General features: G+C 39.9%; 1 protein-coding gene across 1 annotated transcript in view; it reads right to left on the reverse strand.

Annotated features, from left to right (window-relative positions):
• The window catches only part of LOC145536106 (uncharacterized), a 77,298-nt gene that overhangs the window by 14,436 nt on the left and 38,483 nt on the right, over positions 1 to 24,379 (reverse strand). The window lies entirely within an intron of this gene.

Consider the following 24,379-nt stretch of genomic DNA (forward strand, 5'->3'; position numbering starts at 1 on the left):
TCTGGGACATATAAACATGGTAAACCGCATGGAAGTCTGTAAAGCAAAGGAGAAAAAACTCTTTTATAAAGGAGAAGGGGAAATTGGGAGGAGCTGTTATTAAAAATATAATAATAAAAGTCCAATAAAGGAAACTGAGAGTTTGAAGTATAGTTGATTTTCATTGGCTGAGCTGTGACAGTCTCTCTTTGGCTGAGATGTTGCCAGGCAAGAAGAAAATCTTTCTTCCCCCTGCACTTGGTAGGACTGTCCTTTCTTGCTGGAGATGCAAAATATGTCTCTTCCTGTTGGGATCTGTGTTGATATTGACTGACACATGCATGAGAGCTCCCTCTTCTGGCCTCCTGACTCCATTTAACTGAGGTTTCTGCTTAATTTTCACAAAGTCTATGCTAATCGGAACCTTCAAGCTGTATTTGAGGGATGTTCTTGTTTTGTCTTTTTCTCCCACTCTTCGCTTTCTATTGATTAAAGAAATTTGAATTGGGACCCACGTAATGGTGTTGTAGCCATGCGTTCCGGGAAACAAACTCACTCAGAAGGACAATGCAGATAGTGGAGTGCAGTTTATTACACCGGCAGGCCCAAGGCAGAGTCTCCTCATAGCCAAGGATCCCGAACAACTTTTGTGAAAACCTTATATACCTTAAGTGTACTGCTCAAGCCCACATCCCCAGATTCCTTAAACCTAGCCTGGAAAATGTTAAAGGGAGATACAGTCAGGTTACAGCCATGATTCATAATCAGAAGGTCAGCTGGTTATACACTGTAGCCTACACCAATGGGTGACAGAAAGATTACAAAGGTGATTGACTACATAGGGGATTATTACATTCTTTTTGGCCACGGGAAATCTTGGCATGGAATCTGGTGTTTATCACTCCAGGCGGCCAGTTCAGCCGTATGTATGTTATCCCCATGGCTACCAGGCACATGGTCCAAAGCTCACTGAAAGTGCAAGATGGAGTTTCCTTCTTTTTCAAGATGGAGTCAGCTTGGCCTGTTCCTTTCCTCCCTCAATGGAGGCTGTTCCAATGGCCCAACTCACATCACAAATCCCAACCTAAATCAGGCTGCACTTGAGGAAAACACTTCGCTGCCTAGGAAACCTAATATACACTAATCACAATCCTCCAGTTCAGATTTACCTAGTTCATCTTACCTTAGAAAACAGGATATGGTAACCTTACTAGGAAATCCCTGAGTGCCTAGCCAACCATGCCCTGTTTCTGCATTGCTGCCTCTGCTGCTATCTAAAATTTGCTCTTGCCCAAATCCCTTGGGAAGTGTGTTCCACTGCTTATGAGGTACTGTACTCCCCCAATCCATGGATCATTTTCCCTTAAATAAAGGACATCAAACTTGTCACTAAATTTATTATTTCTGTCACTGACACTGTATAGCAATATGATGTGTATAGAATTTGTCAAAGCTCCCACAAAGACCACTAGAGCCATCCCTTGATCAGATAAAGCAGGTTTATTAAACTTGCTGAGTAAGCAACAGCCCCAAGTTCACAAAGTCTCAGTAGTGACTTAAAAGGAGGAAGTTAGAGAAGCTACAAACATATACAGTGTAGAGCTTTGGGGCTGGGCTCAGATGGTTCTAAGGCTGGTCTAGGCAGGGAATGAATATGTGTCAGAATTTGTAAACCACACAAGTTTGCTGAACCTTGGAACACATGGATCTGAATGGGCTGATGTTAAAACAATTTGAGTTTAAGCAGGGTTTGTTGCAAGTTTGTGGTTTGCCTTTCTGGGACACAGTTACGTCATCCATTATAGGAAATCATGCTATAAACAGTGTTCCAATATATTAAGCGGGAACGCAGCCATTGTTTTGCCTATTCCAAAGTTTTGCATATTTTTTTTTCTTAATAAAAGTAAGAGCTTTGCATTAGAGGGCTGGGAGCAACGTGATATGGTACATGGATGACAACTGTAGATCTATCTAAGTTAGTGCCATTGGCAACACAATGCTGGGTTGAGAAAGATTCTGACACCATGCCTGGGGTCTTAAAGAAAAAAAAAATCTTACGAACTATTGCAACATTCTTTTAGGATTCTGTAGAATTAGAATGGTCCGTAGAAACTGGAAAGCTAAAAACTACATTTTCTAGATTCACCTGAAGCTAGAATTTCAGATGTGCTTTGGGTTCTGCCAGTCAGATGCCTTCAAGCCAGAAGGACATGAAGCATCTCTGTGCTGGCATGGATTGTGGCCCCAGACTCTGAGCTTCCCTGGTTGTGCCCTTCTGCAGCATGGTTATGCATGTCTTTCTTGAACTTCATGAGCCAAACCAAGACCCTGCCATCAAATCCCCTTTGTTATTTGTCAGTCCTATTTGGGCTTCACTTGTAGCCAAGACTTCTGAGTGATATATCTAATAGCACACAGATTTTTCTATTCAATTTCAGGCCCTCACAAAACCCATCCACAACCCCCAGATTAAAGAGTCCTATAGTGTAAGAATTTTATCATTTTATTCTGAGTATATCTACACAATACTGAAAATCTAGTAGAAAGTTTATGAAATCTCTATCCACATGGCTACAGACAAGTGATTATAAAGAATTCTTTGGGGAGTTTCCAAAAAAAATTAATCTTTTCCTCTTCCACTGATTCATCAAAGTATCTAAAAACCATTCTTAAGGGTATGTTGCTCAGTGTTAAACTGTAATATCTTATTCTTTTTTTTTCCCAAAAAATAGGTACTATGCTCCTACTACAGCGGACACTGTCATGAAACATGATTCATGTTCTCATGGAGATTTAAGTCAAGTGGGGGAGAAAGACAAGTAAGCAGGGGGTCTCTTATTTAAATGTCCCTGATGTACCATTTGGGGGTTTCTTTGATGGCTCAATTGGTAAAGAATCCATCTGCATTGCAGGAGACACAGGAGACATGGGTTAGATTCCTGGGTCAGGAAGATCCCCTGGAGGAGAAAATGACAACCCACTCCAGTATTCCTGTCTCGGAGATCCCATGGACAGAGGAGACTGGTGGGCTAGAGTTTGTAAGGTCACAAAGAGTCAGACACGACTGAGCACATGATGGATGGATAGATGTACCATTTATCTCATTATACCAAATAAGAAATTTATTCACATAATATTCAGTCTATTTGGCATTATCTACTAAAGTTAAACATATGTCATCCCATGACTCAGCAATCCCACTGCTAGATATAGAGCCAAGAAAAATAGTGCTTAGGGCTACCAAAAGGCTTATACAAGGATATTTATTTTTTTATTTTAATTTTTATAAACTAGTAAATTTTATTTATTTTTTAAAATTAATTTATTTATTTTAATTGGAGGCTAATTACTTTATAATATTTTAATGGTTTTTGCCATACATTCACATGAATCAGCCATAGGTGTACATGTGTTCCCCATCCTGACCCTCCCTCCCACCTCCTTCCCCACCCCACCCTCGGGGTCACCCCAGTGCACCAGCCCTGAGCACCCTGTCTCAAGCATCGAACCTGGACCAGCGATCTATTTCACATATAACAATATACATGTTTCAATGCTATTCTCTCAAATCATCCCATCCTCGTCTTCTCCCACAGAGTCCAAAAGTCTGTTCTTTACATCTGTGTCTCTTTTGCTGTCTCACATATAGGGTCATCGTTACCATCTTTCTAAATTCCATATATATGCGTTAATATACTGTATTGGTGTTTTTCTTTCTGACTTACTTCGCTCTGTATAATAGGCTCCAGTTTCATCCACCTCATTAGAACTGATTCAAATGTATTCTTTTTAATGGCTGAGTAATATTCCATTGTGTATATGTACCACAGCTTCCTTATCCATTCGTCTGCTGATGGACATCTAGGTTGCTTCCATGTCCTGGCTATTGTAAACAGTGCTGCGATGAATGTTGGGGTACACGTGTCTATTTCAATTCTGGTTTCCTCAGTGTGTATGCCCAGCAGTGGGATTGCTGGGTCATATGGCAGTTCTATTTCCAGTTTTTTAAGGCATCTCCATACTGTTCTCCATAGTGGCTGTACTAGTTCGCATTCCCACCAACATACCCTCTCCAGCATTTATTGTTTGTAGACTTCTTGATAGCAGCCATTCTGACCAGCATGAGATGGTACCTCATTGTGGTTTTGATTTGTATTTCTCTGATAATGAGTGATGTTGAGCATCTTTTCATGTGTGTGTTAGCCATCTGTAGAAAGGCTTATACAAGGATATTTAAAACAGCTCTATTCATAATAGCCAAAAACTGGAAACAACCCAAATGTCCATTAATGGATAAACAAAGTATGGTGTATTCATACCAATGGAAAACTATATACCAAAAAAAAAGAACAAAGAACAAATTCCTGCTAACCCCAACTGATGGAGGAGATAGATAGGCTCTAGGTTAGATATTTACATCTGGCCTTCTATTTGCATTTCTTGAGGCACAAAGAAGTGGGCTTCAGGCTGGATACTTAAAACTGTTAGCATTTTCTGAGACAAGAGATAGATGGGCTCCAGTTAAGGCATTTACAATGAGCCTCCTGTTTGACCTCTGAAATTGAAGAAACAACAAAAACAGGGTAAATAGCCAGTGTTTGTTTCTTGTAAACACCTTAAGGTAATAGTCATGGTTATAGTCAAGGTAATAGTCATGGCAAGGACAAAGAGGGGCAAAATCCTGTTTGAGTAAAGGATTAAGGGATCTCCACTCCCCTTTCTCTTGGGACCAGGGAGACACTACACATGCACAGAAAGGCTCCTTGTGGGTCAAAAGTTAAGGGATAACTCCAGGCCATAATGAGTCTTGTTCCTTTCAGAAGCCTTCACTTCCATCTTGACTGAGGGATGTGTGTGCACCCAGGGGAAGGTCCTAGGGTAGGTCAGGTGTGGAAAAAGAAACCAGATAATTGACCTGAAGGAAGACAAAGACCTGGAAAAACTGCCTTATATAAATGACTTAGCTGCCTCTTTACTGTGCTGCTCCTCACACCCTTTCTCTCCCGGTATGCATCTCTGCCTTGCTCCTGCTTAACTACAAACCATTTCTCTATGTGCTCTCCTATTTGTTGTTATACTATGTCTTTAACAACAAACTTTATACCTGCATTTACAGTTTCTGCCTCTGTGATAAATGCATTTTTCACTGAAGGCAAAGATCCAGGGAAAATTAGCTTCTAGTCTCTAGCTCTTGCTGTCTCTAGCTCTTCAGGTGGCTAAGATTCCTGATTCTCATCCAGGCTATGCTGTGCTGTGCTAAGTCACTCTGTTGTGTCCAACCGTGTGCAACCCCATGGACTGTAGCCCACCAGGCTCCTCTGTCCATGGGGATTCTCCAGGCAAGAATACTAGAGTGGGTTGCCATTTCCTACTCCAGGTGATCATCAGGTCCCAGGGATCAAATCCAGGTCTCCCACATTGCAGGCTACCCAGGTGCAATTCCTGGGCAGGGAATTAAGATCTCACTTCACGCCACCACTCACTGCTGCCTCGCTGAGTGCTGGAGTCCAGCTCCAGCAGGTCCAGGGGTTCCCTCAGGATGGACGGCGTCGGCGATACGAATGAGAAGACACAGCGAGTCTCAGTGTTTCCAAGTGTCTTCTGACTTTATCGTTTTTAAGACAGCTTTTATACTTTTAGTGGTACATAGAAACAAATGTAAAGTATAGAGTCATGCCAGATCAGCTCGATGGATCAGCAGTTTTTGATCCATATCGGAACCAGAACACTGTTTGTGTTTCTAAGTTATAAAAGGTTTAAAATTGTTTACATCATCTTCTGGCCCAGAGGCCTGCTAACATCTTGTGACTCTTTTATTGATAAGGGTTGATCAGCCAGGACACTTTTGTATCAGGCACAGCAGGAAAGAATTCATTAATAGAAAGTTTCAAGGTAAAACCTGTTTTCGGTAATTTACTCTATGCCTTGAGCTTAACAGAAAAGAATGTGGTTCCATAAAGTCATAGTAGAGCAAGCTGAAACAATATAGCACAAAGGTCAGTTCTTAGCAAAATCACCAGCTGAATTAACGATTGTCTTATTATTTGTATTAAAGCTAAACCCTTATTTATACAAATCTCTAATTGTTATCTTTTCATTATATAGGCTAAATACGTTAAGAGTAGAAAAGGCATAATGAGTAAGTATAGACTAAGTTACAGTTTTATAAAGCAACATTTCTTATATTTTCTAACAAGCCTTTCTTTCCTACAAAGGGCTCTGTGCCCATTGGGGCTTTCTGTGTGGAGGCTGTCAATGCTGTTCTGTTGTTAAGGGGCAGTCAAGCACATTAGCTCCAAAGGCACAGGTACATTTATTAAACAAACCAATATGCTAGCAAGAGGAATTTAGATTAGCATATTTTATATCCCAGATAATTTTATTTAAGGTGCTACCATTCAGGGGCCTTGTCGATTGAGATTTCAGATTGATCTATTTTAGAAGAGAATCAGGAAAAGCCTTTTTTCTAAGTCACAGAAAATAAGAAGAGGTTTATTGTAGCAAACATCAGAAAGACAGATATCATCTTTAAGGTGAGTGCTGAGGCAGCCTTCCGAGAATCCCTGAGGGCTGAGAAGCCGTGCTCAATCAGCCCTCTACCTCATGACTCGGTCATGGATGGGATCTCGTGAGCTGGCTCCCGGCAGCTGAGAACACAATCACATGGATGAAGCTCACAGACAATATAAGTGAAAGACACCAAACACTGAAGAGTACATAGTGTGTGTGTGTGTGTGTGTGTGCGCGTGCTAAGTCGCTTCAGTATAATACCATTTAAATGAAATTCAAGAATGTGCAAAACTAACTGATGGTTACAGAACTCAGCAGAGTGGTTACTTCTGGGTTCGGGATTGGTATTGACTGAGAAAGGGGCATGAGACTAGCTATTACACAACCATGTATGTGTTAAACCTCAATTTTAAAAGTTTTTTTTAAGTCCTGTCATTTGGAGAGGTTTTGGACTCTGGAGCTGGAGGGGGGTTGTATAATGAAAGAGACTTCTTAAGGACACTACCTCTGGTCCTGCAATATGGTCATGTTGAGAGATTTGGAAGTGCTGCTGCTCATGTTTGGCTCCATATGCAGACTTAACTGTGACCTAGATGTATTCCATTAACAGGAGCCATTCATCTGTCAGCTCAGCCTTGGTGACTGAGGCCAAATACATACATAAAGCTCTCTTGTCAGGCGATTTTTGAGTATTAAACAGTAATCTCATTTAAGTAATTACATTGCTTCAATTTGGTAGTTAGAAAAGCCAAACACACCATTGTACTGTATTTTTTAAAAAATTAGAGAAGTAAGACTCAAAAGAGACACCAATTTTTTTCATATATCTTGTGCCTTACCAACAAGCACTTGCAGTCAAAGGATCAAGGAAAAGCTAAGACAGGAAATAAAAATAAAAGTTGAGGCAAGAAGGATAATCTTTACTGAAATATCAAAGTGAGACTGGAATTAAGCTACAGGATTATCAGGATCAAATAGGCAATCAATCCATTTAGAGGAACCAAGTTACAGCTGCAGTGTGGTCCTAGAAGGAGTTAGCCTGAAGGAGAATCTTTTGCAATGTAGGTTGTTTGAGCAGACATTTTCTTGGATGAGAAGGGAGGGAAAGTGGCTCTTATTTTTTAAATTGAAGTACAACTGATATTAGTCACTCAGTTGTGTCCAACTCTTTGCAACCCCATGGACTGTCACCTGCCAAAGTCCTCTGTCTATGGAATTCTCCAGGCAAGAATACTGGAGTGGGTAGCCATTTCCTTCTCCAGAGGATCTTCCAGACCCAGGGATCGAAACCTCATCTCCTGATTGCAGGTGGATTTTTTACCATCTGAGCTACCAGGGGACCCCTAATAGCAGAAATAGAAGAGGGACTAAAGAGCCTCTTGATGAAGGTGACAGAGGAGAGTGAAAAAGCTAGCTTAAAACTCAACATTCAAAAAACTAAGATCATGGCATACAGTTCCATCACTTCATGACAAACAGAAGGGGGAAAAGTGGAAACAGTGACAGATTTTCTTTTCTTGGGCTCCAAAATCACTGTGGACAGTGACTGCAGCCATGAAATTAAAAGACACTTGCTCCTTGGAAGAAAAGCTATGACAAACCTAGATAGCGTATTAAAAAGCAGAGACATCACTTTGCTGACAAAGGTGCATATAGTCAAAGCTATGTTTTTTCCAGTAGTCATATACAGATGTGAGAGCTGGACCATAAAGAAGGCTGAGTACCGAAGAATTGATACTTTCAAATTGTGGTGCTGGAGAAGACTCTTGAGAGTCCCTTGGACAGCAAGGAGATCAAATCAGTCAATCCTAAAGGAAATCAACCCTGAATATTCATTAGAAGGACTGATGCTGAAGCTGAAGCTCCAATACTTTGGCCACCTGATGGGAAGAGCTGACTCATTGGAAAAAGACTCTGATGCTGGGAAAGATTGAGGGCAGGAGAAGGGGACAACAGAGAATGAAATGGTTGGATAACATCACTGACTCAACGGACATGAGTTTGAGCAAACTCGGAGATAGTGAAGGACAGGTAAGCCTGGCGTGCTGCAGTCCACGAGGGCACAAAGAATCAGAACACAACTTAGCGACTGAATAACAACAATAACTGAAATAAAATAAAACATATCATTCTTAAGTATACAGTTCAATGGTCTTGATAATTACATACACATGCACCCACCACCCAAATCAAGACATAGACTATATCCTTCATGCCAGAAAGTCTCCTTGTGCCTCTTTCTAGTCAACAGCCATTCAGTCTAATCCCTTCCAACCACTTTCTAATTTTTATTCCTCTAGGTTAGTTTTGCTTGTTTTAGAATTTCATTTACATGGAATTCAACAAAATGACTTATTTTACTGAACATTTCTTTTTTTTTTTCCATGTTGCACAACTTTCAGGATCTTATTTCCTTAACCAGGGATTGACCCTGGGCTGGCAGTGAAAGCACCAAGTCCTAACCACTGGACTGCCAGGGAATTCCCCTCATTCAACATATTTTTGAGATTCATCCATATTGTTGCATATGTTCAATTTATTTTCTTTTTATTACTCAAGAGTATTCTATTGTATAAATACACTGTTAGTTGATAATCCACTCTACTGCTGATGGGTATTTGAGCTGCTTCCAGTTTGTGGCTCTATAAGTAAATTTGCTGTGAACATTTTTGTACAAATTTGAGAAAAGACATTAGAGTGGGATTCTTGAGTATTAGAGTAGATGGATTTTTAACTTTATAAGGAACTGACAAAAAGTTCCCCAAAGTTGTCATATCATTGGACACTCCCACCAGCAGTTCAAGAAAATTCCAGTTGCTCCACATCTTTCCCAATAGTTGATGCAGTCAGTCTTTTTTTTATTTTAAACACTCTTGATATCTCAGTTGGGTCTTAATTCCATTTCTGTGATGACTTATGATGTTGAGCACCTTTTCATGTGATTGATGTACCTTCCTACATCTTCTTTTGTGAAGTGTCTGTTTTTAATACCCTTGACCTGCCATTTTTACAACCTGCTTTATTCTCCTTAAATAATAAGCAGTTATCCAGTTTGCTGCCTGAAAGAGTTCTGTGATGAAACAGATCAGTTCAAGCAGTAGATTTAGCCAATATAGCTTTTTATTTTTTTTTATTTTTTTTTAATAAATTTATTTATTTTAGTTGGGGGCTAATTACTTTACAATATTGTAATAGTTTTTGCCATACATTGACATGAATCAGCCATGGGTTTACATGTGTTCCCCTTCCTGGACCCCCCACCCACCTCCCTCCCCATCCCATCCCTCTGGGTCATCCCATTGCCCCGGCCCTGAGCCCTTGTCTCATGCATCGAACCTGGAATGGTGTTCTGTTTCACATATGATAATATACATGTTTCAATGCTATTCTCCCAGAACGTCCCACCCTCACCTTCTCCCTCAGAGTCCATAAAATTGTTCTATGCATCTGTGTCTCTTATTCTGTCTCGCATATAGGGTTATCGTTACCATCTTTCAAATTCCATGTATATGCATTAGTATACTGTATTGTTGTTTTTCTTTCTGGCTTACTTCACTCTGTATAATGGGCTCCAGTTTCATCCATCTCAGTAGAACCGATTCAAATGTATTTTTTTAATGGCTGAGTAATATTCCATTGTGTATATGTACCACAGCTTCCTTATCCATTCGTCTGCTGATGGACATCTAGGTTGCTTCCATGTCCTGGCTATTGTAAACAGTGCTGCGATGAACATTGGGGTACACGCGTCTCTTTCAATTCTGGTTTCCTCGGTGTGTATGCCCAGCAGTGGGATTACTGGGTCATATGGCAGTTCTATTCCCAGTTTTTTGAGGAATCTCCACACTGTTCTCCATAGTGGCTGTACTAGTTTGCATTCCCACCAACAGTGTAAGAGGGTTCCCTTTTCTCCACACCCTCTCCAGCATTTATTGCTTGTAGACTTTTGGATAGCAGCCATTCTGACAATATAGCTTTTTATACTGGTCCAATTTCACAGTTAAAAAGCAAATAGCCTTGCTCAAATAATAAACCTGTATGGCTTCCCCAAAGTAAAATGCCAACTCTAGTACTTTATTTTCAACTCTGGGGTTTATGTATGTACTCTAAATAAACAGTTTCACCACAAGCATGAAAACTGGAGGCTATGGTCTATTATAGATAAATTATGGTTTTAAAAACTTATCTGTTTGGTTTTAAATGAACTCTGGCTGGGGGAACACTGCAAATCATAAGGATTTCTATACCCACAGAATGAGGTTGAGGAGATGTATATATATATAATGAGTTTTAAAAGGCTTTAGAATGGTTGGCATGAAATAAACAGTAGGTTCTCATTAAGGGATGAACAGAAAATTTTATTTTCACCCACTATAAAGTGTTTCAATACAGATCAAAATCTTACAGTGAAGAGGAAAAGTTAAAATTTTACATAACCTCCTGCTCATTCTGCCTCTGTAACTCAGCTTGCTCCTTGCAAAGTCTGGATCATGTAGGTCACGTAGTCTCAGAAAATGGGGACTCACAATACTAGGAACTGGAGCTTATCTCACTCACCCTTGTCCTGCTCTTTACAATTGTCCAGCCCCTGCAAACCTGCTTAATCATGCCTGTCTATGTAAAAGTCAGGCATCCCCCTCCCCGTCTCGACTGCTGTTTCCACATGTGTGAAAACCCTTAGTTTAAACCAGCCTGTTACCAGCTACTGTTGCCCACTATCGTAGGTCTATAAAAACTCTGTAACCCCTTTGTTCAGGGCTTAGAGCTTAGAGTGTTAACTCCTCTGGGCCCGCCAGTGTAATAAACCCGCGTTCTCCAACTCTCCAAGTGTGGTGCTTGGTTTCTCAATTAATGGTTTCTGCAACAACAGAACAGAAGACTTGGATTTCTGAGGTAGGTTTACACCAATTCATCTAATGTTACTGTTAGATATCACTAGCAACATTATATTTATCTTAAAGGCTAATCAGTTTGAATGTTTAATTATTCTCTATTTCCCAATGAGGGCTTCAAGGTGGCTCAGTGGTAAAGAATCTGCATGCAATACAGTTGACTCAAGAGATACACGTTTGACTCCTGGGTCAGGAAGATCCCCTAGAGAAGGAAACGGCAACCCACTACAGTATTCTTGCCTGGGAAATCCCATGGATGGAGGAATCCGGTGGCCATGGAACTATAGTCCATGGGGTGACAAAAGAGATGGACATGACTTAGCAACTAAACAACAACATTTACCAATGAAGACTGGTTACATTAATGTGCTGTAAGGTACTTAATATTGCCAAATGTAATCATAAATGTGATGGTAGGATGTGGTACTGTGCTGTTCAGTTGCTCAGTCCTGTCTGACTCTTTGCAACCCCGTGGACTGTAGCACACCAGGCTTCCCTGTCCTTCACCATCTCCCAGACTCCGCTCAAACTCCTATTCATTGAGTCGGTGATGCCATCCAACCATCTCATCCTCTGTTGTCCCCTTCTCCTGCCTTCCATCTTTCCCAGCACTAGGGTCTTTTCCAATGAGTTGGCTCTTCCCATCAAGTAGCCAAAGTACTGGAGCTTCAGCTTCAGCATCAGTCCTTCCAGTGAATACTCAGGGTTGATTTCCTTTAGGATTGACTGATTTGATCTCTGTCCCTGCTGTCCAAGGGACTCTCAAGAGTCTTCAGCATCACAGTTTGAAGGCATCAATTCTTCAGCGCTTAGCCTTTTTTATTGTCCAGCTCTCACATCCATACATGACTACTGGAAAAACCATTGCTTTGACTATACAGACCTCTGTAGGCAACAAAATGTCTCTGCTTTTTAATACACTGTCTAGGTTGGTCATAGTTTTTCTCCCAAGGAGCAAGTGTCTTTTAATTTCAAGGCTGCAGTCACCGTTCACAGTGATTTTGGAGCCCAAGAAAATAAAGTCTGTCACTGTTTCCATTGTTTCGCCATCTATTTGCCATGAAGTGATGGGATCAGATGCCATGATCTTAGTTTTTCTAATGTTAAGTTTTAAGCTAGCTTTTTCACTCTCCCCTTTCACCTTCATCAAGAGGGTTTTTAGTTCCTCTTCGCTTTCTGCCATTAGGGTGGTGTCATCTGCATATCTGAGGTTGTTGATATTTCTCCCAGCAATCTTGATCCCAGCTTGTGTTTCATCCAGCCTGGCATTTCGCATGATGTAATCTGCATACAAGTTAAATAAGCAGGGTGACAATATACAGCCTTGACGTACTACTTTCCCAATTTGGAACCAGTCCATTGTTCCATGTCCGGTTCTAAATGTTGCTCCTTGACCTGCATATGGGTTTCGCAGGAGGTAGGTAAAGTGGTTGGGTATTCCCGTATCTTGAAGAATTTTCCACAATTTGTTGTGTTCTCCACAGTGAAGGCTTTAGCGTAGTCAATGAAGCAGAAGTAGATGTTTATCTGGAATTCTCTAGCTTTTTTTCTATGATCCAACGGATGTTGGCAACTTGACTCTGTTTCCTCTGCCTTTTCTAAGTCCAGCTTGTACAGCTGGAAGTTCTCAGTTCACATACTGTTGAAGTCTAGCTTGAAGGATTTTGAGCATTACTTTGCTAGCATGTGAAGTGAATGCAACTGTGCATTAGTTTGAACATTTTTTGGCATTGCCCTTCTTTGGGATGGGAATGAAAACTGACCTTTTCCAGTCCTGTGACCACTGCTGAGTTCTCCAAATTTGCTGGCATATTGAGTACAGTACTTTAACAGCATCATCTTTTAGGATTTGAAATAGCTCAGCTGGATTTCCATCACCTCCACTAACTTTGTTCATAGTAATGCTTCCTAAGGCCCACAGACAGGATGTCTGGCTCTAGGGGAGTGGTCAACTATACTCCAATATAGAACATAAAATATTAATTATTAATTAATGTGTCAATAAATCAATATTCTGTAACAAACTATATGGGAAAAGACTATCAAAAAGAACAAATATATGTATATGTGTAACTGAATCACTTAGCTGTACACCTGAAACTAACACATCATTGTAAATCAACTATACTGTCTCTTTGTATGTGCTCAGTCTTGTCTGACTCTTTGCAACCCCATGGACTGTAGCCTGTCAGGCTAAAATCAACTATACTCCAATATAAAACATAAAATATTAATTAATTAATTAATTAATTAATGTGTCAATAAATTTCTCTGTTACAAAAGGCAGTTATAAAAATCCACCTCAGGAGTTCCCTGGTGGTCTAGTGATTAGGATTCAGTGCTTTCACTCCCATGGCCCAGGTTCAATCCCTGGTTAGGTAACTGGGATCCTGCAAGCTGCATGGCCAAAAAAGAAAAAAAACCCTGCATGTGTAGTAGGATCATGGAAAACATTAGGGTAGTTCTAGAAGTTAAAAATAAACCAAGAAACAACAAAACAAAACACAACTTCCTACCAAAAGATTGTATTACTTTATCTCTTTAGTTCAATTTAAATGACTTTTTTTTAAAGTTCTTCAATGTTCTTTGGGATAGGGAAGTTAGTTACTGAATCTTCTAGTTTATTTTAAAGGCTGTCACCAATGGAAATGTTAGCCTTACAAAGCCAACTGCAAGCTGAAATGCAAAAAGAAATGAGAACAAAGCAATTTAGAGTGTAAAAAATAAAAATTATAACTAGTAATAGTATCATCCTGTTTCTTGGGCTTTTCATTTCCATTCTTTCAGGGGCACAAGTATGAAAAATATTACAGGCTGTTAAAATCTTTTGAGATGATTGATTTTCTGAATTTAAGTGTTGTAACTCTTAGTAGGTACCCACTCTAAAGGAAATTGACTAAGTTTTAATTTTTCCACCAAAGTAATTATTTTTACATTTAATATGCCACACCAAGCTGAATTTTATTACAGCTACAAAGCTGCATATTTCTGCTTTAAGTATAAGTAATAGCAGATTTTTCCCCACAAAGTTTGCTATAAAACTTTCAGAATTTTCAAATAACTCACTGAAATAAAACTTCTATCCCATGAGAAAAATGCAGATATAGATATATATATATATATATATATATATATATATATACACATATGAAAAATGCTTAATTTTACTAGTAATTAATCATTACATGAGAAAAATGGGCAAGTAGTAAATATATATGTGAAAAAAGCCTGATTTTAGGAGTGATTTTAATTTTTTTTCTTTTTGCACCTTTTTACCAACCTCTATTGCTCACACCCTCTAGCCCCTGACAACCACTTGTCTACTCTCTGTTTCTATGAATTTGACTTTTTTTAAGATCCACATATGTGATACTGTGCAGTATTTGTGTATCCATGTCTTGCTTATTTCATTAGCATAGCACTATCAAAATTCATCCATTTAGTCACAAATAACAGAATTTCTTCTTTCTCAAGACTGAATACTATTCCATTGTGTATACATACCACGTCTTCTTTATTCGTTCACTCACTGTCAGAAATTTAGGTTGTATCCATATCTTGGCTACTGTGAATAATGCTGCAATGAACATAGGTGTGTAGATATCTCTTTGATGACCTGTTTTCAGTTTCTTTGGATATACACCCAGGAGTGGGATTGCTGGATCAAATGGTAGTTCTACTTTTTATTTCTTTTTTTAAAATATTTATTTATTTGGCTGCGTTGGGTCTTAGTTGTGGCCCAACAGATCTTTAGTTGCAGTATGTGGACTCTTAGTTGTAGTATGTGGGATCTAGTTCCTCAACCAGGGACTGATGCTGGGCCCCATACATTGGAAGCTCAGAGACTTAACCACTGGGAAGTCCCTATTTTAAATTTCATGAGGAACCGCCATATTGTTTTCCATAGTGGTTGCACCTATTTACATTCCCACTAACAGTGTATAAGGGTTTCCTTTTCTCCACATCCTCACCAGCACTTGTTCTCTTGGTTTTTTTCTTTTTTTTGATAGCCATTCTAACAGATGTGAGGTGACATCTCATGGTGGTTTTGGTTTGCATTACCCTGATGATTAATGATGCTGAGCACCTTTCCATCTACCGGTCTACCTGTATGTCTTCTAAAAATGTACATTAAAATAGTTTAAACATTCACTATCCAATAACTGTCAGCTAAGAGACTCTAGAGATAAACATAAGAAAGATATAGTCAAAATAAACAAATGGGACCTAATTAAACTTAAAAGCTTTTGCACAACGAAGGAAACTATAAGCAAGGTGAAAAGACAGCCTTCAGAATGGGAGAAAAATAATAGCAAATGAAGCAACTGACAAAGAATTAATCTCAAAAATATACAAGCAACTCCTGCAGCTCAATTCCAGAAAAATAAGCGACCCAATCAAAAAATAGGCCAAAGAACTAAAAAAACATTTCCCCAAAGAAGACATACAGATGGCTAACAAACACATGAAAAGATGCTCAACATCACTCATTATCAGAGAAATGCAAATCAAAACTACAATGAGGTACCATCTCACGCTGGTCAGAATGGCTGCTATCAAAAAGTCTACAAACAATAAATGCTGGAGAGGGTGTGTTGGTGGGAATGTGAACTAGTACAGCCACTATGGAGAACAGTATGGAGATTCCTTAAAAAACTGGAAATAGAACTGCCATATGACCCAGCAATCCCACTGTTGGGCATACATACTGAGGAAACCAGAATTGAAATGGACATGTGTACCCCAATGTTCATCGCAGCACTGTTTACAATAGCCAGGACATGGAAGCAACCTAGATGTCCATTGGCAGACGAATGGATAAGGAAGCTATGGTACATATACACAATGGAATATTACTCAGCTATTAAAAAGAATGCATTTGAATCAGTTCTAATGAGGTGGATGAAACTGGAGCCTATTATACAGAGTGAAGTAAGTCAGACAGAAAAGCACCAATACAGTATATTAACACATATATATGGAATTTAGAAAGATGGTAACGATGACCCTGAATGCAAGACAGCAAAAGAGACACAGATGTAAAGAACAGACTTTTGGACTCTGTGGGAGAAGCCAAGGGTGGGATGGTTTGAGAGAATAGCATTGAAACATGTATATTATCATATGTGAAATAGATCGCCAGTCCAGGTTCGATGCATGAGACAGGGTGCTCAGGGCTGGTGCACTGGGGTGACCCTGAGGGATGGGATGAGGAGGAAGGTGGGAGGGAGAGTCAGGATGGGGAACACATGTACACCCATGGCTGATTCATGTGAATGTATGGCAAAAACCACTACAATATTGTAAAGTAATTAGCCTCCAATTAAAATAAATTAAAAAAAAAGAAAGATACAGTCTCTATAAAATAGATAACCAACAAGGAGCTACTGTATAGCACAGGGAACTGTAGTCAATATTTTGTACTAATCTATAAGAGTTATATATATATATATATTCTTTCTCAGATTCTTCACATTCAGGATATATATATATACATATATATAAACATACACTCACACACACACATATATATATAAACACACACACACACACATATATATATGTATAACTGAATCACCATGCTGTATACATGAAACTAACCCAACATTATAAATCAACTATATCCCAATACAAAAAAAAATAGAAAAGAAATATATAGTCTCCACATTTGAGTATCTTAAGAGCCTACAAAAAGGGAAACAGGTTCCAGAAGAGAGACTGTTCAGTTCTATTCATGGGGTGGGCTTCTCTAAGACAGTACACCTTGTTGTCTTGAAAGATGTTAAAAAGTCCACTGAACTTGCCAGACTTGATTACTGAGTTACTGATGCCAGCCTATGACTGTCTTTGAAATAATGTAAGAGGAAGAAATCAAGGCCCTAACACCTTTGTTTCTCATCACCAACTCCTGACTGTGAGCCCTCATCTTATATAAGCCCCTAGGCTCCTTGTGGAGGGGATCACAGTTCTTGAGGCATGAGCCTAAAGTGTTCCCCTCTCCACTGGCTGAGAATTAAAGCCAATTTTCTGTTTCCTCCAAACTCTGTCTCCATATTTTTTATTCAGCTAAGTGGGCACAGAAAGCCAAGATTTTGGCCAGCAACACTATCTCCTGATTTTCCATCTTTTTAAAAAATTGGATCAAAGAGCAAGAGTATCTTGCTCAATACATATTATCAACTTTTTTTTTTGGCTGTGCTGCATGGCTTGTGGGATCTTAGTTCCCTGCCCAGGGGTTGAACCCAGGCCCCATGCATTGGGAGTGCAGAGTTCTAGCCACTGGATCACTAGGGAAATCCCAGGGCTAGATGATTTCTTAAAGTAACTTTCTTCATACAATCCACACAATAGCTGCTTCCAAATTCTGTATAGGAAAGTATCTAGAAGTAGTTATCTGTTTGAATCTGTGTTTGCACAGCAATTTACAAATACTGAGATGTCAGTTGTCCAAATCTAAGAATGGGTCAAGATTGCCAGGAGAAATATCAACAGCCTCAGATATGCAGATGACATCACTCTAATGGCAGAGTGAAGGGGAACTAAAGAGCTTCCTGATGAAAGTCAAAGAGGAAAGTGGAAAAGCTGGCTTAAAACTCAACATTCAGAAAACTAAGATCATGGCATCCGTCCTATCATTTCATGGCAAATAGAAGGGGAAAAAGTAGAAGCAATGGAAGATTTTATTTTCTCGGGCTCCAAAATCACTGCGGACATTGACTGCAGCCATGAAATTAAAAAATGCTTGCTCCTTGGAAGGAAAGCTATGACAAACCTAGACAGTGTATTAAAAAGCAGAGACATCACTTTGCTGACAAAGGTGTGGGTAGTCAAAGCTATGGCTTGTCCAGTAGTCATGTACGGATGTGAGAGTTGGACCATAAAGCTGAGCAGTGAAGAACTGATGCTTTCGAATTGTAGTGCTGAAGATTCTTGAGAGTCCCTTGGACTGATTTCCCTTAGGATGGACTGGTTGGATCTCCTTGCAGTCCAAGGGACTCTCAAGAGTCTTCTCCAACACCACAGTTCAAAAGCATCAATTCTTCGACGCTCAGCTTTCTTTATAGTCCAACTCTCACATCCATACATGACTACTGGAAAAACCATAGCCTTGACTAGATGGACCTTTGTTGGCAGAGTAATGTCTCTGCTTTTTAATATGCTGTCTAGGCTGGTCATAATTTTTCTTCCAAGGAGTAAGCGTCTTTTAATTTCATGGCTGCAGTCACCATCTGTAGTGATTTTGGAGCCCAAAAGAATAAAGTCTGCCACTGTTTCCACTGTTTCTCCATCTATTTGCCATGAAGTGATGGGATTGGATGCCATGATCTTTGTTTTCTGAATGTTGAGCTTTAAGCCAACAGCCAACTTTTTCACTCTCCTCTTTCATTTTCATCAAGAGGCTCTTTAGTGCTTCTTCACTTTCTGCCATAAGGGTGGTGTCATCTGCATATCTGAGGTTATTGATATTTCTCCCAGCAATCTTGATTCTAGCTTGTGCTTCGTTGACTCAGTGGACATGAATTTGAGTAAACTCCAGGAGAAAGTAAAGGACAGGGAAGCCTGGCATGCTGCAGTCTGTGGGGTCACAAAGAGTGTGCAGGACTTAGTGACTGAACAACAACAGCAAATAATTGGTCTGTTCACATGAAGATTGCTGGCTGGAGGCCTAAACATCCCCCAAGCTACTCCTTAGGATTATCAAAGAAAAACCAGAGCTGGACAGTAAAGAGATTAAAAAGAAGAAGGAGGAAGAGAAGAAGAAAAAGAAAAAAGGGAAAAGATTTTATTCGGGGCTACTACAATAGAGGAAAGAGACCTCGGTATAGAATGAGGTTAATTCTGAATAAAGCATGGGCAAGTGGGAATCTAGAGCCAAGGAGCATTCTGGGGGCCAGTGGATAGAAAATGACTAAAAGCAAACAGCTGAGGGGTTAGGGAAATTGTAGCTAAACTCACCTAACAGGATTCTTTGCTGAAGACAAGCCTGGGTAATGAGACATTATCTGAGGGACAGAAGAGGATGCAGAACCAGTCAGATATCAAAGGGGACCAGATATGGAGGATGAGGAAATGACATGTTGGTCAGTCAGTTGTGTCCAGCTCTCTGTGACCCCAGGGACTGTAGCCACCAGGCTCCTCTGTCCATGGGATTCTCCAGGCAAGAGCACTGGAGTGGGTTACCATTCCCTTCTCTAGGGGTTCTTCCCCACCCAGGGATCGAACCCCAGTGTCTTGCATTGCAGGCAGATTCTTAACCGTCTAAGCCCCAAGGGAAGCCTGGAGGCTGTAGGGTTCTGCTTAAATTAACAAAGCAGGGTTTCTGCTAAAACTGGATTTTCCAGGAAGTACACAGATGGGCCTAGGATAAGGTTCAGGAGCTTGACATCAGTTTGGTCAAGCAAAGAATCTTCACCACCATCAACAGGAATTCACATAATATTTTTCCAATTCAAAGATGATTATTCAGAGCCTTGGAGATTTTAAGTAACTTGCTCTAGAGTCTCAAGGATATACAAATGTCAGAGACCGAAAATTGAAATATCAGGGCCCAGTGAATGGAGATCCTCAGTTCATAGAATAAAAATCAAAAGAAGTACCAAGGATACTACATCATTAGTCATTACAGGAGCTTTCTTGTAAATCTCAACTATAATTACTTCTCATACCTCTACCACTGCCACCCTAGTCCAAACCACAGTGCAACTCAGTACAAAGACCACAGTCCCTCTACCTCACCCAAGCTCCTCCACAGTCCATGTTCCACATGTCTCCCAAATATTTTAGCAGTCTTCATGCTCCTTTGATTCATTTGGTAGACAAGAAAATAATTCTGGTCCGCCTCCTCTCATAACCCTTTAGTCCAGGTCCACTACCCTCCCTCCCACCCCTCAGCACACAAAGGAAAGAAGAACTGAAGTACCTGAGCTGACCTGTTTCCCTCCTGTAGACTGGGTCTTGCCCATGCCTGGATGGGCAAGGCAGCCTGACATTGTCTCAGCCACCTTAGATAGTCTCCTTCACTCTCCTTGTTCAATTCCCAGTCTGCCACTTGGAGGAGAAAAAAACCTTCATTTCAGTTTTCATCTCATCTTGAGTATCTGCTATGGAAGAGGTGCCATGCTATTTCCTGGGGACAGGATAGTGAACCAGACACATATGGTCCCAGTATTTTGGAGCTTACATTCTAAGCAGGGATACTGACAAACCAAGTCAATAAATAAGTACAGAGAAAGTTCATCAGCCTGATAAGCACTAGGAAGAACGTGGGGTGTTAGATTAGAGAACAGTAGGGAGGGAGACAACTTAGATTAGGTGGTTGGCAAACGTCTCTCTAGGAAAAGGTCATGTAAGCTAAGACTAAAGGGAGAGTGAGGTTGGGGGTGTAAAGAGGCAGAAAGAGAACAATAAGTTCAAAGGCTCTGAGACTGAACAAACAATTGGCAAGTTCAATAAACTGAAAAAGACCAGGATGTTCTTGCTACACAGTGAACATGAAATTGCTTGAGAGATAATCAGGAGTCCAATTAGATAAGGCCTTAGAGACAACGAGGTGGCTTCCCAGGTGGCTCAGACTGTAAAGAATCCACCTGCAATGCAAGAGATGTGGGTTCGATCCCTGGGTTGGGGAGATTCCCTGGAGAAGGGAATGGTAACCCACTCCAGTATTCTTGCCTGGAGAATTCCATGGACAGAGGAGCCTGGTGGGATGCAGTCCATGGGGTTGCAAAGAGTCAGACACGACTGGGTGACTAACACACTTTACAGACTACGGTAAGGAGTCTGGATTTTATTCCAGCTATTAATACAATGGGAAAGTACTGAAGAGTTAAGTAGGGAAGAGAAATAATCAAATATTTCTTAATAGTTTGTGGGAAATGGATTTGAATGGTTAAGGGTAACAGTGGGAGACCAGGTAGGAGGCTGTGGCTCTGGTCAGGTGAGAGATAATGCTGGCTGGGACTGGGCTGGTAGTGGTGAAGAAGGAAAGAACTAGAGAGATCTAAAGATACAATGCGGAGGAAGAATCAAATAAAATTTCTGTTTTTAAAAATCTACTTTTTTCAAATAGCTGTAGACTCATTTATTTTGTTAATAAAAATTAAATATTCTTAGATAAAAATGGCAATATATATATATATGTAAAGAGTATTCTAGGATTTTTAAAAAAACAAAGAGACTCACAGACTTAGACAACAAACTTATGGTTATGGGTGGGTAAGAGACAGTTAGGGACCTTGGGATGGACATGTCCACACTGCTTTATTTAAAATGATAATCAATAAGGACCTACTGTATAGCACATGGAACTCTGCTCAATGTTATGTGGCACCCTGGATGGGAGGGGAGTTTGGAGGAGAATAGATACATGTATACGTATGACTGAGTCCCTTCACTGTTCACCTGAAACTATCACAACATTGTTAACCAGCTCTACTCCAATATAAAATAAAAAGTTTTTTTAAATAAAAATAGAGTATTCTAGGACTTTCCTGGTGGTGCAGTGGATAAGAAACTGCCTGTCAGTGCAGGGGACATGGGTCTGTTCCCTGATCAGAGAAGATGCCACATGTCTCAGAGCAACTAAGTCCATGCAACACAACTACTAAGCCCTTGTTTTAGAGCCCTCGAGTCACAGCTACTGAGCTTGCGTGCTGCTACTACCGAAGCCCACATGCCTAGAGTCTGTGCTCCACAACAAGCAAAGCCACAGCAATGAGAAGTGTGTGCACTGCAATGAGAAGTAGTCTCTGCTCACAGCAACTAGAGAAAGCCTGTGCAAAGAAACCAAAATCCAGCATAGTCAAAAAAAAAAAAAGCGAGAGTATTCTAGACAGATAAAGAATCCACCTGCAATGCAGGAGACACGGGAGACATGGGTTCGATCCCTGGGTCGGGAAGATCCCCTAGAGAAGCAAATGGCAATGCACTCCAGTATTCTTGCCTGCAAAACCCCATGGACAAAGGAGCCTGACGGGCGACAGTTCAAAGTGTCACAAAGAGTTGGACATGACTGAGCAACTAACCATGCACCTTCTAGAAAGAAAAGTTATATTTGCCATTTGTGATTTAAGTTTTTCTGAAGGTACTTAGATGAAATATGATATTTAAAAAACATTTGAACCTTTCTATGTATAAGTGCCACCAGATTTGGGAAAACATCATTTTAATTCACCTGAAATAGCAAAAAAAAAAAAAAAAGTTATATTGTGGCACTTAAAAGTGGATGACTGATGAGTCACAAATTATTTAATCATTTAAAGACACTTTGAAAAAGAAACTGCTCATGGAGTAGATGGAGAAGGTAGAATCAAGAATGGTGCCAAAGTTTCTGGTTGAACAATCAGTTGGTTGGTATTGACTGTTTCTTTAGTTTTTTTTAAATATAATCTGATTTATTAACATATCGTTCATCATTTTCTAAAGTCTGAACATCAATAGAACAAGCTCTGATTTGTAGTGTTTATCAATCTCCCTGGTGTAAATACTCCCTCCATGACCGATCTCAAGATTTTTTTGTTTTTGTTTTTGATTTAGACCATTTTTAAAGCCTTTATTGAATTTCTTACAATATTGCTTCCATTTTATGCTTTTGGGGGGATTTTTTTTTTTTTTGCCACGGGTATGTGGAATCTTAGCTCTCCGACCAGGGATCGAACCTACACTCCCTACATTGGAAGGTGAAGTCTTAACCACTGGGCAGCCAGGAAAGTTGGTATTGGCTTTGAACGAGATAAGGACAACTGAACAAGGTATGAGGTAAAGTTGTACAAAAGGAATAAAAGTTCAGTTCTGGACATGTTAAGTTGGAGATGGGCTTAGTCTTCTTGACTCTGGATAAGGTAAACCCAAAATGGTCGTGATGAAAACAAATGTGTCTTAAACTGACACAACAAATTAATAACAAAGGGAAATTTGTATAAGACTTTGCAAAAATTAAAGCATCCAGAACGGCTGTGTTTTTTAGACATTTTATTTATCTAAAACTTGCAACTAACGACACTATGATGTAGGTACACGGTTATTGCTCTCTTATAGATGGGTAAACAAAAGGAATGGAAACTTAACTCATCCAAACTATACAGCTAATAAGGGTAGGAGTTATGACGGTATAAATTGTAATAACTTATGATAAAGATAGGAGAAGATTATCTTATTATTCTATGACCTTATGTCAGAGAGTATTTTTCCCCAGCTCCAAACCTGACCTATACGTATTCTGGCTGATGATGCCAGAGAATTGCAATTCTGCAAACCACTTCTCTACCAGTAGGGGGAGCTAGCGAAACTGTAAATGAACAAGGAGGAAGAAACTCCCTCTCCCTATCTGTTCTCTACACCTTGGTAGCAGCAGCTCCTTTCCACCGCAGCGTCTGAACCCAGCTGGCAGTTTTTCCAACATTTGCAGAAGAACCAGTTTCATCATCACTGCATCTCAACCCCCGAAATAGCAGCCTCTGTTGGCGATGCCCCTCTTTCCTGAGCTCTGAGTCCCAGTTCCTTCCTCTCAGTTTCTAAGTTTAAGTAATTTTAACCTCTTTATTTTGTTCAGCCATGACACCTCAGAGTTCTCTTTTTATCCTTTCATAGTTAACAATTCTTTATATGACATTCTTTTAAAAACTCATAATCTATTATAACCTTTTATTTTTGCATTGAATACAGAGTTACAGGATGTCCTTTTAACAGTGACTGTCCTAGGCTTGCTTAAAGCTAAAGAGATAATTACAATTTTTCAAGAATATTTTTTGTATAAAAACTGTCCTTTGCCTAGAAGAAAGACTAGAGATCTCTTCAATTGATATCATACAACTCAATTTGGATTTCATACACAGAGAGAGCCCTCTTTCAAGCGAATTTTTCTTTTCCCTTCAGAACTTATTTATTTTGCATAACTGAACTTTGTACCCTTTGACCAACACCTCCCATTTTCCCCTCCCCTTGGTAACTACCATTTTACTCTCTGCTTCTATGTTTTTTACTATTCCACATCCCACATA

This window comes from Giraffa tippelskirchi, chromosome X (genome assembly GCF_054371585.1).
Source record: "Giraffa tippelskirchi isolate mGirTip1 chromosome X, T2T-mGirTip1v1.2.pri, whole genome shotgun sequence".
NCBI lineage: Eukaryota > Metazoa > Chordata > Mammalia > Artiodactyla > Giraffidae > Giraffa > Giraffa tippelskirchi.